Below are 16,551 nucleotides of genomic sequence, written 5' to 3'. Positions count from 1 at the left end.
TCGCCACCACCCCTATTACCCTAAGATCATGAAGTCACTACTCTCAGAGCTCTCTTGACTGACCTTGGCCTTTCTGCTCCTTTCAAAGAAGATCCTACTAGAGCTCCTTTTATGGATGGCAGGGCCTTTTGAATAGAATTCATTATGAAAAACAGGATGAAAACAGCACATGGTGGTTTACTCATACACATGTATTAATGGTCAATGAATTGACAAACATCATGATTGACAAGGAAGAGGCAGAGCAGGTACCTCCAGAAGGGATGATATAGAATGCAAACAAATCTGTCAGTTTTGAAATCTTATTTATCTTTAACTACTACTGGGTGCAGAGTAGTTGATTTTGAAGTTAGTTTTTCTTGTTTATTTTGCTTCTTGGTTTGTGTGCTTTTTAATTTTGCTTTGCTTTTGGTTATCAAAGCTCACCTTTGAGCCCTATGACACCGTTGAGACTTCCAATGAACCTTAAAAATGTAATTTTTAAAAAAACATAAGCAACATCAATATAAACTAGCCAATTATAAAGTATTTTTTAAATTGAGCTGTAAGTGTATTTTTAAAAAACTTGAGAACTTTAACACTGTAAGAAGGAATCTTTCTTCCCTTCACTGTCTATATACTGAACCAGTCCAAGACCTATGTTCCTTCTTATGGAAGGAACCATCTGTGTTAGTCAGCTTTCTGTAACTGTGACCAAACACTTGAGAAAATCAACTTAAAAGGAGGAAAGATTTATTTTGGTTCACAGTTTTGGAGTTTTCCTTCCATGATCACTCAGTCCCATTGCTATTGGGCCTGTGGTGAGAAGTACATCATGGTCGGGAGCATATGATGCTGGAAACTGCTCACTTTGTGGCAGCTGAGAAACAAAGAGAGAGAGAGGAAGGAGTCAGTGTCCCAATATCACCTTAAGGGTGTGACCCCAATAACCTAACTTCCTTCCACCGGGCTCTGCTTCCTAAAGGTTCCAGTACCTTCCAGTAATGCCACAAGCTGGTGACCAAGCCTTTAATACAATGGGCCTCTGGGGTTACTTAAGATCTAAACCATAGTACCATTTTGTCTTGCCACCTGTCTTTCATTTCATTTCTGCTCACTTCATTTCATTGTTGGAATGCTCCTTCCATGTGGGCATGGGGTTCTCACATCTTATAAAGTTAAAGAGCTAGTTAAACACATGCCCCATTCAAAAGGAATTATTATGGTTTTTCTTGTTGTTTATCTTTGTAGAACTTTTTTTTATGCCCAATACTAGAGCAACTCAGCTATCTTTTCTTTTTAGCCTAGAATTAGAATATTTATTGCTGTAAGGAACATAGAGATCATCTGTCCAGTGGCTTCCTCAGTGGTTCTCAAACTTCACTGGTTTCACCAAGAAATTATTACAACATACATTGAAGGGCCTAACCCCCAGATTCTGACTCAGGAAGTCTGGAAGGATTTAAGAATTTACCTTATATACTCCCTGGTGATGCAGATGGTTCTGGTCTAGGGAAACACTTTGAGAATCAGTCAAAGCTCCTCACCTCACAGTTAAGGAAACTAAACTCTAGAGAACTGAAGTGTTTGTCCCAGAGAGACCCAGCCCAGGGCCAAAACAAGCACCCTGGTCTTCTGACTTTCATGTGCTAATTACACACGTCCTATTGTTTCTTTAAAAGTTTACCAACTGTCTACATGATTCCCTCTGTGTTCTTTTGGCACAGTCCAGGATATCAAATATCATTCTACTACTTCCCTCTGTTAATCTTTACTGTGGGGTATAAATCCTGTAGTCTTATAGCAATGTCCCACCTGAGATAGTCTCCTTAAAAGCCCTGGGTCTCAGTCTGTGTTCATTTTTCTTACTAGGAAAACTTCTGCTGAGGCCTTAAATGGCAAAGTTTTCATAAAGGTTCCCAGTTTTCATTTTGGTTTTGTAGAGAGGAAAAATAACTTTCTCCCCTCTACCCTCCCAGGTTTAATTTTTTTGTGGTCCTAGAAATTAAACTGACAAGAGACAGGATTACAAGAGGGGAAAAATCAGTTTAATTACGTACATATAAGATTTCACGAAGAAAAGAAACTTAAGGGTGTAGTCAGATAATTGAGGCTTATATACCATCTTAGTCCCTTTTGGATTGCTATAACAAAATATCCAAGGCTGAATATAAAGTAAAGAGGTTTATTTGGTTCATGACTCTGGTGACTGGAGGGTCCAAACAGCATGATGCTGACTGGCATCCTGGAAATGCCTCCTGGGTACATCACAATATGGCAGAAAAACAGAGGAAATTGACCATGTGCAGGAGGGGTCAAGAGTGGCCTTCTTTATAACAACATGCTCCCTCGTGAACTGCTGTAGTCCCATTACCCACTCCTGTGAGACTGTTTTAATCTGTGCTTCAATGTGGAGCTCTCATGACCTAATCACCTTCCCCTAGGGGCCACCTTTTCAACACCACTACCCTGGAGACCAAGCTGCCAGCATATGAAAGTTTTGGGACAAACCATAGCATAAACCATCTCAGGCTAAGCAAAGGAAGGGGTGGAGCAGATAAGTTATGGGAAAGGGAGAGCAGATGAAATGATGGTACGTGAGTGTTATCTTGTGGTGCATTTTAAAGCTTTCAAGGTGACAAGAGCTGTCTCTCAGAGTAGTTCTCTTCCTGGCACAGAGACACATTTATAAATAGAAATTCTCTTTATAAATGTAATTTCCCTTACAAAAGGGGAAACTTATACTTTACTTCTAGGCAAGTAGGGGATGATAAAGAGCTTTTCCTATGTCTGCTGGTTCTCAATTGCTTTTAGCTCAAAATGATCTAGAGGCCAAGGAAGCACATTCTAGAACCTCTCATCCTGCCTCCCCCAACCTCTCTTTTTCCAGGAAGTTTCACATGTCAAGAGTCAAAGTTGTATCTGTGCAGAGAAACCAGGTTAGGTGTTATAAGATAAGAGATCTGCAAAGTGGGAGGAAAACAAAGATTGGAACAAGGATGAGTAAGTAGAAAAGGTCAAATTTAAATGCATTATTCATCTTAATGACTCTGTCTCTCAGACCTGGGAACAGGTCATTCTAAATAGTTGTGCCTTATTTCAGGAGATGGCACTGCAGGTGGGTGCAGGGTACTCACTCATGCTGGGCTTCTGTATGGTGCGAGGGGTCAGGCACTTTGTAAGGGACATTGCCATGAAAACAGAAGAAAGTCAAAGTCTCATGACTAGAACAAATTATGTATGCGGTTTTTGAGTCTGGAGGGAAATCAGCCAAGATTTCTAGGTGTTGGAAAGAAAGCATCTTTGGATGGTGAGACGAGGACAAGCAGTGGCACTCCAACACACTTCCTGGTTTGTAGTCTGTGTCTGGTGATGGCACATTGAGTGTCACCATCATGGTGACTTCTCAGAGCAGAGCACAGATGGGTCCAATATCATCTTGCCAGGCTTTTTAAAAGATAGTGCCAATAAGATCCAGGCAATAGGGTTTTAGTTCTCATTGGTGCCAAATCAGGAGGTTGAGAAAAAACTGGAAATATTAATTATTAACAAAATGCAAGAAAAAAAAAAAAAGGCAGGAATTGGTTTACATAGAGGTTTTAAAAAAAGAAAAGCTAAAAGATTGAGCAGGGCTAGAATTTGACAATCCACACAGGTGTGCTATAGTTTCTTATTGAAATAATATTTTTCTCCTTATAAATACCTTGATTTCTATAAAAGATAAACAAATTAAGACTATTTTTGTTTACAAAATAAATATAATCTTGTTAAACTTGGCCTGATTATTGACATATAAATACGGCAAGAATAGTGATTGTCAGCGTAAGTTCTTTATAAGTCTGCTTTGTTGAAAATTTTATTTATTTATTTATTTATTTATCTATCATTGGACATTTATTTTATTTGTATGTGGTACTGAGAATTGAACTGTGTACCTCACACATGCTAGGCAAGTGCTCTACTACTGAGCCCTGTTGGAACTTTTAATAGTTTCAGATTAGACTTTTAAAAGTCTGTGAGGGCTGGGAAACCAATCCAAGAATTCAAGAATTCACCATCAACTTACAGATTTGAATTAATTCCTCTCTCCTTGAAGTTCCTAAAATAAAGATCTCTTCTTGGTTAAAAAAAATAATCCCAGGCCTATCAGAAAGTAACCTTCCTTATTCACCTGTAAGGTTGGGAACCTATAATCCAAGAAGTAGGCCAGTATTCCAAAGGACTTTGTAAGTATTGGCACCAGAAAATCAACCTCAGTCAACCTCAGTTTCTTAAAACTGTCTGGTCTGATCTGATTTTATATATACCATCCCCGAAGACACACCCCAGGCAAAGCCTAGCTAATATAAACAGTATTTCCAACCATGTACTGTAACAAGGGTAACAGAGTCTTATTGAATTTATGCAAATAAATATATTACCTTGAAAATGAGAATACTTAAAAGATTTCTGAATTCTGGAGAGATCAGGTAAGGAGAAAAAATAATTGTCATCTCTGTTCACACAGGTATACTTTACCAAATTGTTGTAATTATAGAGAGCTTAAAAGAGAAAAAGTGTCCCTTAAATACAGAAAACAAAACATTAAAGAACCAGCATTGTTTCAAACAGAAAGGTCATAAAAATTATGATCAGTCTCATCAATTTATTCAGTCCCATGGATTTAATTATTGCTTCAACTTTGGGTGGGCACTTTTAGGAATCCATTGGTTTTTCCATTAGGGTTTTAGAAATATTTACCCAGTCCTGTGGTGTGATTTTAAAAGTTATCAGAAACATGTACTTTGGTATACCTGTTAGAGTCCTTTTTGAGAATCTCCTTGAAGATAAAACATGTTCGCTTATAGTTGATTGTAAAAGCTTTCAGAACACAATCAGAGTAAAATAATAACTGTCAGCGAACAACAGGACTAAAACACAGCCATGGTTAAAGATCTGATGCAAGTTTATTATGGTCAAATTAACAAGGAAATTTGATTATTTCTGTGACATAAAACATTTTAAGAAAATAAATTTATTTATGAATGGCAATATTATATTGGGGAATAATTTGGATAGCAAAGTTTGGTAAATTTTTAGGAACTTATATAATTCATATAGCAATAATACATGATTTTACAAATATGACATAAAGAAGTTTAAGCATGACTTTTTAGTTGACAATGCTTCTTCTGTAATTTAGGATGTCAAATAAACCTAATTAGTTTAACATTTCTCTTTTTTCAAGGTGAGAAATCAAATCCTTTGACATTCTCCAGGTACCTTTTGGGGAATCTCAAAGTAATTCAAAGAACCAAAGGCTTCAGAATTTTATTTGGGGAAGATTCTCAACAATTTCATAAGATTTGAACACTTGATTAAATAGGACCAAGGGCCACTGTGAAATAATACTTAATTACCTACTTAACCTATGAGACAATAGGATTCTAAAGATTAAAGGATTCTAAAGAATAAAACCTTGCTTCTTTTTATTTGAGAAGACTCAGTTTTCTTAAGTAATTAATAGCATGATAAAGGCAACATGTAGCACAAAATTATTTTCAAATGTCACGTAAGTGAAGAGCCGAAAATTTGCATCCCCACCTTTTTTGTTTTTCCTGTTATGCATTACATACATCACGCAATTCATGATTATTATGCATTTTGTTCCGAGGCTGAACTATGGCGTTGGAATTGTAAACATCTAGTAGAGATACCATAAGTTTACTTTACTAGTAAATCTAGACAGGATAACATTGTATGCATTACAGTAACACTGAAAACTCTGAAGACATACCTATTTTTATTTAGACTACAATATTTTATTAGCCTTATTCACCAAAGCATGTGAATATGCTAAGAAAAAAAAGGAGGGGAGGGTTAATTTCTATTCTTCTGAGAGTTTTAGGAATACTTAATTTATATAAGCACTTAGATCTTTTGAAGTTGGCTACCAGAACTCTTTCATAAATGTTGGCAATACCATCAGGAAATAGAAAACTATCAACATATAAAACATAAACACAGACATGCATAAATATACAGACAGATGCAAATAGAGATCACAGAGCTTTCTTTAAAAGTTTTAGCCATGAATCAGGCATGATAATACAAAGTCACTAGTTTATATTGTGTTTCTGGCAGAGGGAACAAGTTAAGGTCACCTGCTCTATGATAGATAAAGCTTTTTGCCAACATTTGTAGAACAGAATTTTAAGATTTTTCACTTATCAGATTTGCTTTCAAATAGTCCTCCCTGCCCCCAGCCACCTTTTTTCCAGTCTGATCTAATAGATACCAATGGAATGCTTGTTTTAGGGTAAGAGCCCTTTAAAACAAATACTTTTGCATACAAAAGTCCAAATTTCCAAAGGTATTTGTATTCCAATCAATGTGATTCTAAACCAATAAGCCACTGTAGGGTTGTCATGGATGCAAGAGGCATCCCCAAAGAGAGTGCGAAAAAGGTACCCTTCCCTCCCTCCACCCCCAACTTGGGTTGAGTTACCCCCAACCAAAGCTGAAGAAAGCAAAGACTTTATGGTCACATCAGGTAAGAAAACTGTAATCTCTCATAAAAGTGAGCTGTCTCCAGCTGCAGGTCTACTGATCTATGATACCAGGTAGGTGATTCTGGATGGGACTAATTCCAGCACAAATCTCAGCACCAAGGAAGCAATAACAAAAGCCCTTGTGGATGGGGACTGCTTTTCCAGGCAAACTCCCCTGATGGCCACCACGCTACACAAGGAAAACCCTGCCTGGGCAATTTGTGTCTTGGGCTCCGGGGACTGCTGGCTAGCTGCCTGATGTGTGACAGCAGGTCTTCTCAGCTGGGAGAAACTAGATTGGTTAGAAGAGGCCACAGTGGCCACAAAGCCAAACTCTTGTGACATGAAATGAGACAAAAGGAGAATTTCATCCAGTTTTCTTGTTTTGCCTTTTGTTTTTGTTTTGTTTTGTCGATGGTGACTTACAAAAAGATGGTCTAAATAGATGCTGGTGCCATATATAACCTCACCTGTCTGTAAGGCTCTCTCCAGCAACAGGTTTATAGGATCTAGACCTGGGTTTTACTCCCAGATTGTTCTGCTCATTATAACAAATGACAGAAAAGACCAAAAGAAAACAAGGGCATTCTGGAAGTCTGAGAATGATTTATGAAAGTCACTATCCAAAGAACTAAATCTTATCAATGTTTTTCTCTTATTTTTGTAAATTTAACTTAATAATATTGTAAAAAACAAAGAGATGTTTACCACTCTCATTCAATCAGACATGAAAGACAAATCCAGGAGGCTCACTTTGGTACATGTTTTCACCTTTTGCTGTTTTAGACAGAAGTCGTGGACACCAACCAAGACCTCTGGAGCAAGCATAGTGTCCCAGCCAACCCTCAGTAGTTGGCAAAAGTCTAGGTGAGAAAGACTTTTTTTCCTTTTCCTAGGTTTTCCAATTGGGACCCTGCAGATTAAACGGACAAAAGACAAGACTAACAAGAGAAAAACTGTTTAATTATGTACTTAAGAGTTTCCAAAAGAAAAGAGAAGCAAGAAGGCATCAGATGATTGGGGCCTATATACCACCTAAGTGACACAAAGGGAAAGTGTTTTGGGGCCTCTGAGGGAGGCAAGGTGTGGGATGGAGAGGGAGGAGAGGAAATGTTTGGCAAACAAGGTCATCTTGTCACTCAGATAGGTGAAAGGAGCCCTCTCCAGGAGTGGCTCTTTTCCTTTACAAATGGAAATTTCCTTTATCAATGCAGGTATCCTTTACAAAAGGGAAAATTGTACTTGATTTTAGATAGTTAAGGAGCCACACTAAAGAGCTTTTACTGTCTCTGCTGGTTTTCAGTTGGCTTGAGTTCTACATAATCCATATGCCAGAGACCTATTTTGCAGTGGCACATTCTAGTATGCTTCAGTTTCAGTAAAAATAATTCCTTCTCCTTATTCTGGAACTTTATTCTGTCAGATAATTATTTCTATTTCCTTCTGTTAATAACTTCTCAGGCAACACTGACAAGTCTCTCTCTCACATCCTTCCCCCCTCAAAATAAGTAAATAAATTAAATAAATAAAAATAAATGAATCTGAAGAAGAAATCTCTTTCAATTTTTAAACTTTTTTTCTGATCAGTTTTTATTTTGAAGTTTATTTTTGCCAGTTCCCCCCACACACCCAACCCCCTTCAGTACTGGGGATTGAACTGAGGGGCATTCTATCTATTCTCAGATATTCTGGAGTTATATCTCCAACTCAATTTTTATTGTATTTTGAGACAAGATCTCCCTAAATTACCCAGACTGGCCTTGAACATGCCATCCTTCTGCCTTGGACTCCCAAGCAGCTGGGATTACAGGTATGTGCCATTGCCCCCAGCACTGTCACAACCTTTTCTCTGAAACTTCTGGTTACCTGAAAGCTGGGTCCTTGTCCCCCATGCCAATTCAATAATGAGGACACGGTTTTGAGAAAAAGGAAAAAGAAGTTATATTGCTTTGCTAGCAAAGGAGAAACACAGGGACTCCGGTCGCATGGGAAGGAACAGGGGGCTTTTAAAGAGGTGACTCAAAGGATACCCACATGGTCTCTGTTGGAGTTGTAATTCACTTGTTAATTTGGGAGAAAGTTACTTCTGAAATCTTCTGGTACCATTCCCAAAGTCTGGATTACTTCATTCTTATGGTGGGTGTGAACTCAGGAATAGGTAACTGCCTAGGATGGGGAAGAAAGGTTCCCCCTGAGATTAGAGAGGGAGAGAGATTAGAGAGGAGCAGGGAGCGAGGAAGAGAAAGAAACATGTTCATTTAAAAAATACGTTGGAGGGGCAGAGTAGCAAGGGTTGTATTCAAAGACTAGAAGGGACCACTGCTACACTTCTAGGACATTTCATTATTGAATCAGGTGGAACAGGATCTACTCTTTCTCTTTTTAAAATTAATTTTTAAAAATTTTTTGAAGTATCAGGGATCGAATCCAGGGACTATACATGGTAGGCCACTCTACCACTGAGCCACATCCCCAGCACCCTACCACCACTTTTTTTTTTTTTTTTTTTTGGGTACCAGGGATTGAACCCAAAGGTGTTTAACCACTGAGCTACATTCCTAGCCTTTTTTATTCTTTGCTTTGAGATAGAGTTTTGCTGAATTGCTGAGGCTGGCCTTGAACTTGTGATCTTCCTGCCTCAGCCTCCTGAGCCACTGGGGTTACAGATATGCACCATTGTACCTGGTGCCAGTCTCTTTTCTTCCAGTTGCTGCTTTTTTATTCTCCACAGAAGCAGATCTGTTTGAAGCCTGTTCTACTCTTTCTCCTCAGCTGACCTTAGCTCTTCACACATGCTTCTCTTATTTGTTCTTATTACACATTGACCTCTCTCTTCCTTCCACTTCCTCCCATTAATGACTTCCCACCAGGTCTCTTGAGAAAGTCTAAATTATCCTCTTGCTACTATCACCTTTGTCTTTTCCTGCTTTCAACATAATTTCCTCAGATTGTGTGCTTAGGTTCCAAATCTCGTTTCCTTTGCTAAACTAGTCTCACCATTTAAGGGAAAAGGTATGGGATGGGAAAAGGAATATATTGAAAACACCAGTATATTCATTATATCAGAAAAAACCTGTGTGTATGGGCAAGTTCCTCAGCTTCTCTGGGCGTCATGTTCTTATCTGTAAAAATGAACAGGTTGGTTTAGAAAGGATTGCAAACTCAAAAGCTGCCAACAGAGTCCAGGCATGTTATATAAATGCGTTGGAACAGGCCAGGCAGGGAGTGTGGGAAACGGGGAAACAGGAGCAATGTCCAGAGGGCAGCTGTACCTCTCAGTTCTCCCGACTTTGTGGGCAAGTTCTGGCTACTCTGTGTTGACAGATCCTTCAGTTTACAATAGTGATCAGGAATCGGGACTTCTGAAAAATGTGAACTCTTCTAAAGTGAGCCCAGAAAAGGCAGAAACTGCCCACAGAGCAAAAGGGCAAAAGTTCACAAGACCTTGATTTTCAGTACAAATATAGACTGTGGAAGTGGGATTTTATTTATAAGAAAACATAGTTTAAAAAATTGCTTTTAAATTGTGAGTTCTCCTTATTTTAAATATTGACACCTAATTCAAATTATGAACCAAACAAAATGACATCACATCTGTGGTCCTAAGCTGCTATTTGTGAACTTTAGGTGAGAAGGGATTTTAAAGTTCATGACTCTTCTGTAATGTATGTCAAATCAAGTTCTTCTGTACCACATTCTCTAGTTACTTCTCTGTCATTTGTGTTTATTTGTCTGTTAGTCTTCCAGGTGGACAATCTGCAGTTTAAGTGGAGGTACAGATTCCTTCCCCTGCCACTAGCATGAAGCATCTGAATGATTTGTTCCAGATGGATGGTCAGCACCTGCTGAGTGTGTGTATCTCCTAGGACAGTGGGGTGTGGTGTGTAGCTGGGCACTGGGCTAGGAAGCCCAATATTTTTTAAATATTTCCCACTGCTAAGCATTTATAATTCAAGAGTCAAGCCTTATCTTCTTATATTTTATTGAAGTCTTTTTATTTTTACAGACTGCATTTTGGTTCATTGTACACAAATGGGGTACAACTTTTCATTTCTATGGTTGTATACAAAGTAGACTCACACCATTCATGTAATCATACATATAAATAGGGTAATACTGTCTGTTTCATTCTACTATCTTTCTGTCCCCCACCCCCTCCCACCCCATTTTCCTCTATACCATCCAAAGTTCCTTCGTTCTTCTCTTCCCCCTGCTACCCCCCATTGTTATATATTGACATGCAGTTATCAGAGAAAACATTTGGCCTTTGGTGTTTTGGACTTGGCCTATTTCACTTAGCATGATATTTTCAAACTTCATCCATTTACCAGCAAATGCCATAATTTTATTCTTCTTTATGGCTGAGTAATATTTCATTGTGTATATATACCACAGTTTCTTTATCCATTCATCAATTGAAGGGCATCTCCATTGGTTCCACAATCTAGCTATTGTGAATTGAGCTGCTATGAACATTGATGTGGCTACCTCACTGTAGTATGCTGATTTTAAGTCCTTTGGATATAAACCGAGGAGTGGGACAGCTTGGTCAAATGGTGTGTCCACTCCAAATTTTCTGAGGAATCTCCATGCTGTTTTCCAGAGTGGCTGCACCAATTTGCAACTCCACCACAATGTATGAGTGTGCCTTTTTCCCCACATCCATGCCAACACTTATTATTGCTTGTGTTCTTGATAATAGCCATTCTAATTGGAGTTAGATGAAATCTTAGGGTGATTTTAATTTCCATTTCTCTAATTACTAGGGATGTTTCATATATTTGTTGATCACCTGTATATCTTCTTCTGTGAAGTATCTGGTCAGTTGATTGGGTTCTTTGTATTTTGGGTATAAAGTTTTTTAAGAACTTTATAAACTTTGGAGATTAGGACTCTGTCTGAAGTGTGTGTAGAAAAGATTTTCTCCCACTCTGTAGGCTCTCTTTTCATATTATTGATTGTTTCCTGGGCTGAGAAAAAACTTTTTAGTTTGAATTTATCTCATTTATTGATTCTTGCTTTTATTTCTTGCGCTATAGGGGTCTTGTTAAGGAAGTCTGGTCCTAAGCCAACGTGATGGAGATTTGGGCCTACTTTTTCTTCTATTTGGTGAAGGGTCTCAGGTCTAATTCCTAGATCCTTGATCCATTTTGAGTTGAGTTTTGTACAGGGTGAGAGATAGGGGTTTAATTTCATTTTACTGCATATGGTTTTCCAGTTTTGCCAGCACCATTTGTTGAACAGGTTATCTTTTCTCCATTGTAACTTTTTGGCACCTTTGACTAATATCAGATAACTGTACTTATGTGGGTATGTCTCCATGTCTTCTATCCTGTACCATTGGTCTACTTGTCTATTTTGGTGCCAATACCATGCTGTTTTTGTTACTATTGCTCTATAGTAGAGTTTAAGGTCTGGTATTGTGATACCTCCTGCATCACTCTTCCTGCCCAGGATTGCTTTGGCTATTCTGGGTCTTTTGTTCTTCCAGATGAATTTCATGATTGCTTTTTCTGTTTCTATGAGAAGTGTCATAGGGATTTTAATTGGAATGTGTTAAATATGTATAGCATCTTTGGAAGTATGGCCATTTTGACAATATTAATTCTGCCTATCTAAGAACATGGGAGATCTTTCCATCTTCTAAGGTCTTCCTCAATTTCTTTCTTCAATGTTTTGTAGTTTTCATTGTAGAGATCTTTTACCTCTTTGGTTAGATTGATTCCCAAGTATTTTATTTTATTTCATTTTTTGAGGCTATTGTGAATGGAGTTGTTTTCTTCATTTCCCTTTCAGATGTTTCATTGTTTATGTATAAAAATGCTTTAGATTTATGTGTGCTGATTTTATATCCTGCTACTTTGCTGAATTCATTTATGAGGTCTAGAAGTTTTCTGCTGGAGTTTTTTTTTTTTTTTGGATCCTCTAAGTATAGAATCATGTCATCGTCAAATAGTGCCAGCTTGAGTTCCTCTTTTCCTATTCTATTCCTTTAATTTCTTTGGTCTTTCTAATTGCTCTGGCTAGTATTTTAAGGATGATGTTGAATAGAAGTGGTGAAAGAGGGCATCCCTGTCTTGTTCCAGTTTTTAAAGGAACTGCTTTCAGTTTTTCTCCATTAAGAATGATGTTGGGACCATTTGCCTGCCTATCGCCTGTCCATCGCCTGCCTTACTTGTATCCATCACCCAACGCACAAGGTTCACCTCCCGATATTCTGACAACAGTCAGCAAACTGATCACCGACCGCCAGTGGAGCACAAGCTGCCTGCTGTTGCCTGGAAGTTCACTGTTACAGTACTTGCAGGTTTGATTACACGTGGCTGCCGACATTTTGAGACAACAGCCAGTCCCCTTAGGACCCCTGGCTGGACTGACTGAGCCCCGTCTCCAGGATCCCTCATCCCGACCAATCACTCCCTGCCTCTGGGGCCCTCACATTGACTGACTACTCCCTGCCGCCAGGACCACCAGACCAACTGACTGCGCCCTATCACTGGGACCCCAGATCGACTAATTGCACCCGGCCTCCAGGATCCCACAACCACACCAAACACACCCGACCTCCAGGACCCCTGCCTGACCAACCGCATCCCACCTCCAGGACCTCCAGCTGACCACGAGCATACCCTGAGCTGCAGCTCCCCATTTGCCAACACATTTCGAAGCCAGAGCGGCCATCTTGGATAATCCTGGAAGCTCCGATCTTTAGGTGGGACAAATCCCATCCTGAGACGCCTGCTGGAGGCTTGAAGCTCATTGTCAGGTACCTCTCATGCATCAGGCTACTGGACACTGGGAGGTTTCATTACTATATGACTTTTATACTGTAGATTTTTTTTTCTCCTTATAGAAAAAATTTGTTTTTATTTCTTTACTTTTCTTGCTCTCTTTTCCTTTTGTTTACCTGTTCCCTCAGAGTCTCTTTCTCCCTTTTTTGCATGCTAACATCCAATTTCTTTTGATCACACTCTCACCCCTTCTATTATCTAGAACTTCTGTATATTCTTTTCTTATCCCATTAACAGCCAAATTCTACATCCCTCTGCATCCTCTTTGTCCTTCATTTGAAACTGCAGACATTATTGCAAATCTGTTTGTTTTACTGAAGATAATATTTGAACTCATTCTGTTTATTATGACAATTTTGTTATTGTCCTCATAAGGGGCTATTTGGTCTAGGATTGCATAGTGTCTGAATTGGGCACTGCTAATATTGATCTCCCCTTAAAGAAACCCCATAGGTTTTGGAAACCTATAGGGCCACTATAAGCCTATAGGGGGAAATCTGCAATTCCCCAGATCTGCACTGCTAGAGGGGAAGAGACATGAACAACATGAAAAAACAAGGGAAGAAAAAGATCCAAACAAATCTAGATTCTATATTAGTAGAATCCAATGACAGTATGTTAGAAGAAATGTCAGAAAAGGACTTCAGATTATACATGATTAAGATGATTCTCAAACCAAAGGATGAGATAAGAGAGCAAATGCAGGCAATGAATGATAATACCAATAAGCTGAAAGAGCATCTGCAGGAAGCAAAAGATCATTTCAACAAAGAGATAGAGATTCTAAAAAAAAAAAAAAAAAAAAAAAAAAACCAAACAGAAATCCTTGAAATAAGGGAAACAATAAACCAAATAAAAAACTCAATGGAAAGCATCACCAAAAGACTAGACCAATTGGAAGACAGAGCCTCAGACAATGAAGACAAAATATTTAATCTTGAAAATAAAGTTGCCCAAACAGAGAAGATGGTAAGAAATCATGAAAAGAATCTCTAAGAACTATGGGACGTCATGAAAAGACCAAATTTAAGAATTATTGGGATTGAGGAAGGCACAGAGATACAAACCAAAGGAATGAACAACCTATTCAATGAAATAATATCAGAAAATTTCCCAAGCCTGAAGAATGAAATGAAAAATCAAATACAAGATGCTTACAGAACAACAAATGCACAAAATCACAACCGGTCCAGACCAAGGCACATAATGAAAATGCCTAACATTCAAAATAAAGATAGGATTTTGAAGGCAGCGAGAGAAAAGCATCAGATTACATATAGGGGGAGACCAATACAGATAGCAGCCGAATTCTCAACCCAGACTCTAAAAGCTAGAAGGGCCTGGAACAACATATTTCAAGCTCTGAAAGAACATCGTTGCCAACAAGAATCCCAGCAAAACTAACCTTCAGATTTGAAGATGAAATAAAATCCTTCCATGATAAACAAAAGTTAAAAGAATTTACAAATAGAAAGCCTGCACTACAGAATGTTCTCAACAAAATATTCCATGAGAAGGAAATGAAAAACAACAATGGAGGTCAGCAAAGGGAGGAACTACCTTAGAGAAAAACCACTCAAAGGAAAAACCAAGCCAACTTAAAAACCAAAAATAAGCCAAATGACTGGGAATATAAATCATATCTCAATAATAACCCTGAATGTTAATGGCCTAAACTCCTCAATCAATAGACATAGACTGGCAGAATGGATTAAAAAGAAAGACCCAACAATATACTGCCTGCAAGAGACTCATCTCATAGAAAAAGAGATCCACAGACTAAAGGTGAAAGGATGGGAAAAAACCTACCACGCACATGGACTCAGTAAAAAAGTGGGGGTTTCCATCCTTATATCAGATAAAGTGGACTTCAAGCCAAAGTTAGTCAGAAGGGATAAAGAAGGACATTTCATACTGCTTAAGGGAACCATAAATCAGGAAGACATAACAATAGTAAATATTTATGCCCCAAACAATGGTGCATCCCTATACATCAAACAAATCCTTCTCAATTTCAGGAATCACATAGACCACAACACAATAATTCTGGGTGACTTTAACACACCGCTCTCACCACTGGATAGATCTTCCAAACAAAAATGGAACAAAGAAACCATAGAACTCAATGACACAATCAATAAACTAGACTTAATAGGCATATATAGAATATTCCATCCATCAACGAGTGGATTCACTTTCTTCTCAGCAGCACATGGAATCTTCTCAAAAATAGACCATATGTTATGCCACAAAGCAGCCCTTAGGAAATGCAAAAAAATAGAGATACTGCCTTGTGTTCTATCAGATCATAATGGACTGAGAGTAGAAATCAATGACAAAATAAAAAACAGAAATTACTTCAACACCTGGAGACTAAATAATATGCTATTGAATAAAGCATGGATAACAGAAAATATCAGGGAGGAGATAAAAAAATTCTTAGAGGTCAATGAGAATGATGATACAACATATCAAAATCTCTGGGACACTATGAAAGCAGGACTAAGAGGAAAATTCATTGCATGGAGCTCATTCCAGAAAAGAATGCAAAGTCAACAAATAAATGACCTAACATTACATCTCAAAGCCCTAGAAAAAGAAGAACAGAATAACAGCAAAAGTGGTAGAAGACAGGAAATAATTAAAATCAGAGCTGAAATCAATGAAATTGAAACAAAAGAAACAATTCAAAAAATTGACAAAACAAAACATTGGTTCTTTGAGAAAGTAAACAAAATAGACAAACCCTTAGCCACACTAACAAAGAGAAGGAGAGAGAAAACTCAAATTACTAAAATCCGTGATGGAAAAGGAAATATCACGACAGACACCACTGAGATACAGAACATAATGAGAAGCTACTTTGAAAATCTGTATTCCAACAAAATACAAACTACCGAAGACATTGACAAATTTCTAGAGACATATGCTCCTCTCAAACTGAACCAGGAGGACATACACAATTTAGCAGATCAATATCAAGCAATGAAATAGAAGAAGCCATTAAAAACCTACCATCCAAGAAAAGCCCAGGACCAGACGGATTCTCAGCCGAGTTCTACAAGACCTTCAAAGAAGAACTCATTCCAATACTTCTCTAAGTATTCCAGGAAATAGAAAAGGAGGGTACCCTACCAAACTCATTCTATGAAGCTAATATCACCCTCATACCCAAACCAGGCAAAGACACATCAAGGAAAGAAGGTTTTAGACCAATATCCTTGATGAATATAGATGCAAAGATCCTTCAC

Source organism: Sciurus carolinensis, chromosome 4 (assembly GCF_902686445.1).
Source record: "Sciurus carolinensis chromosome 4, mSciCar1.2, whole genome shotgun sequence".
NCBI lineage: Eukaryota > Metazoa > Chordata > Mammalia > Rodentia > Sciuridae > Sciurus > Sciurus carolinensis.
This window is presented reverse-complemented; position numbering follows the sequence as displayed.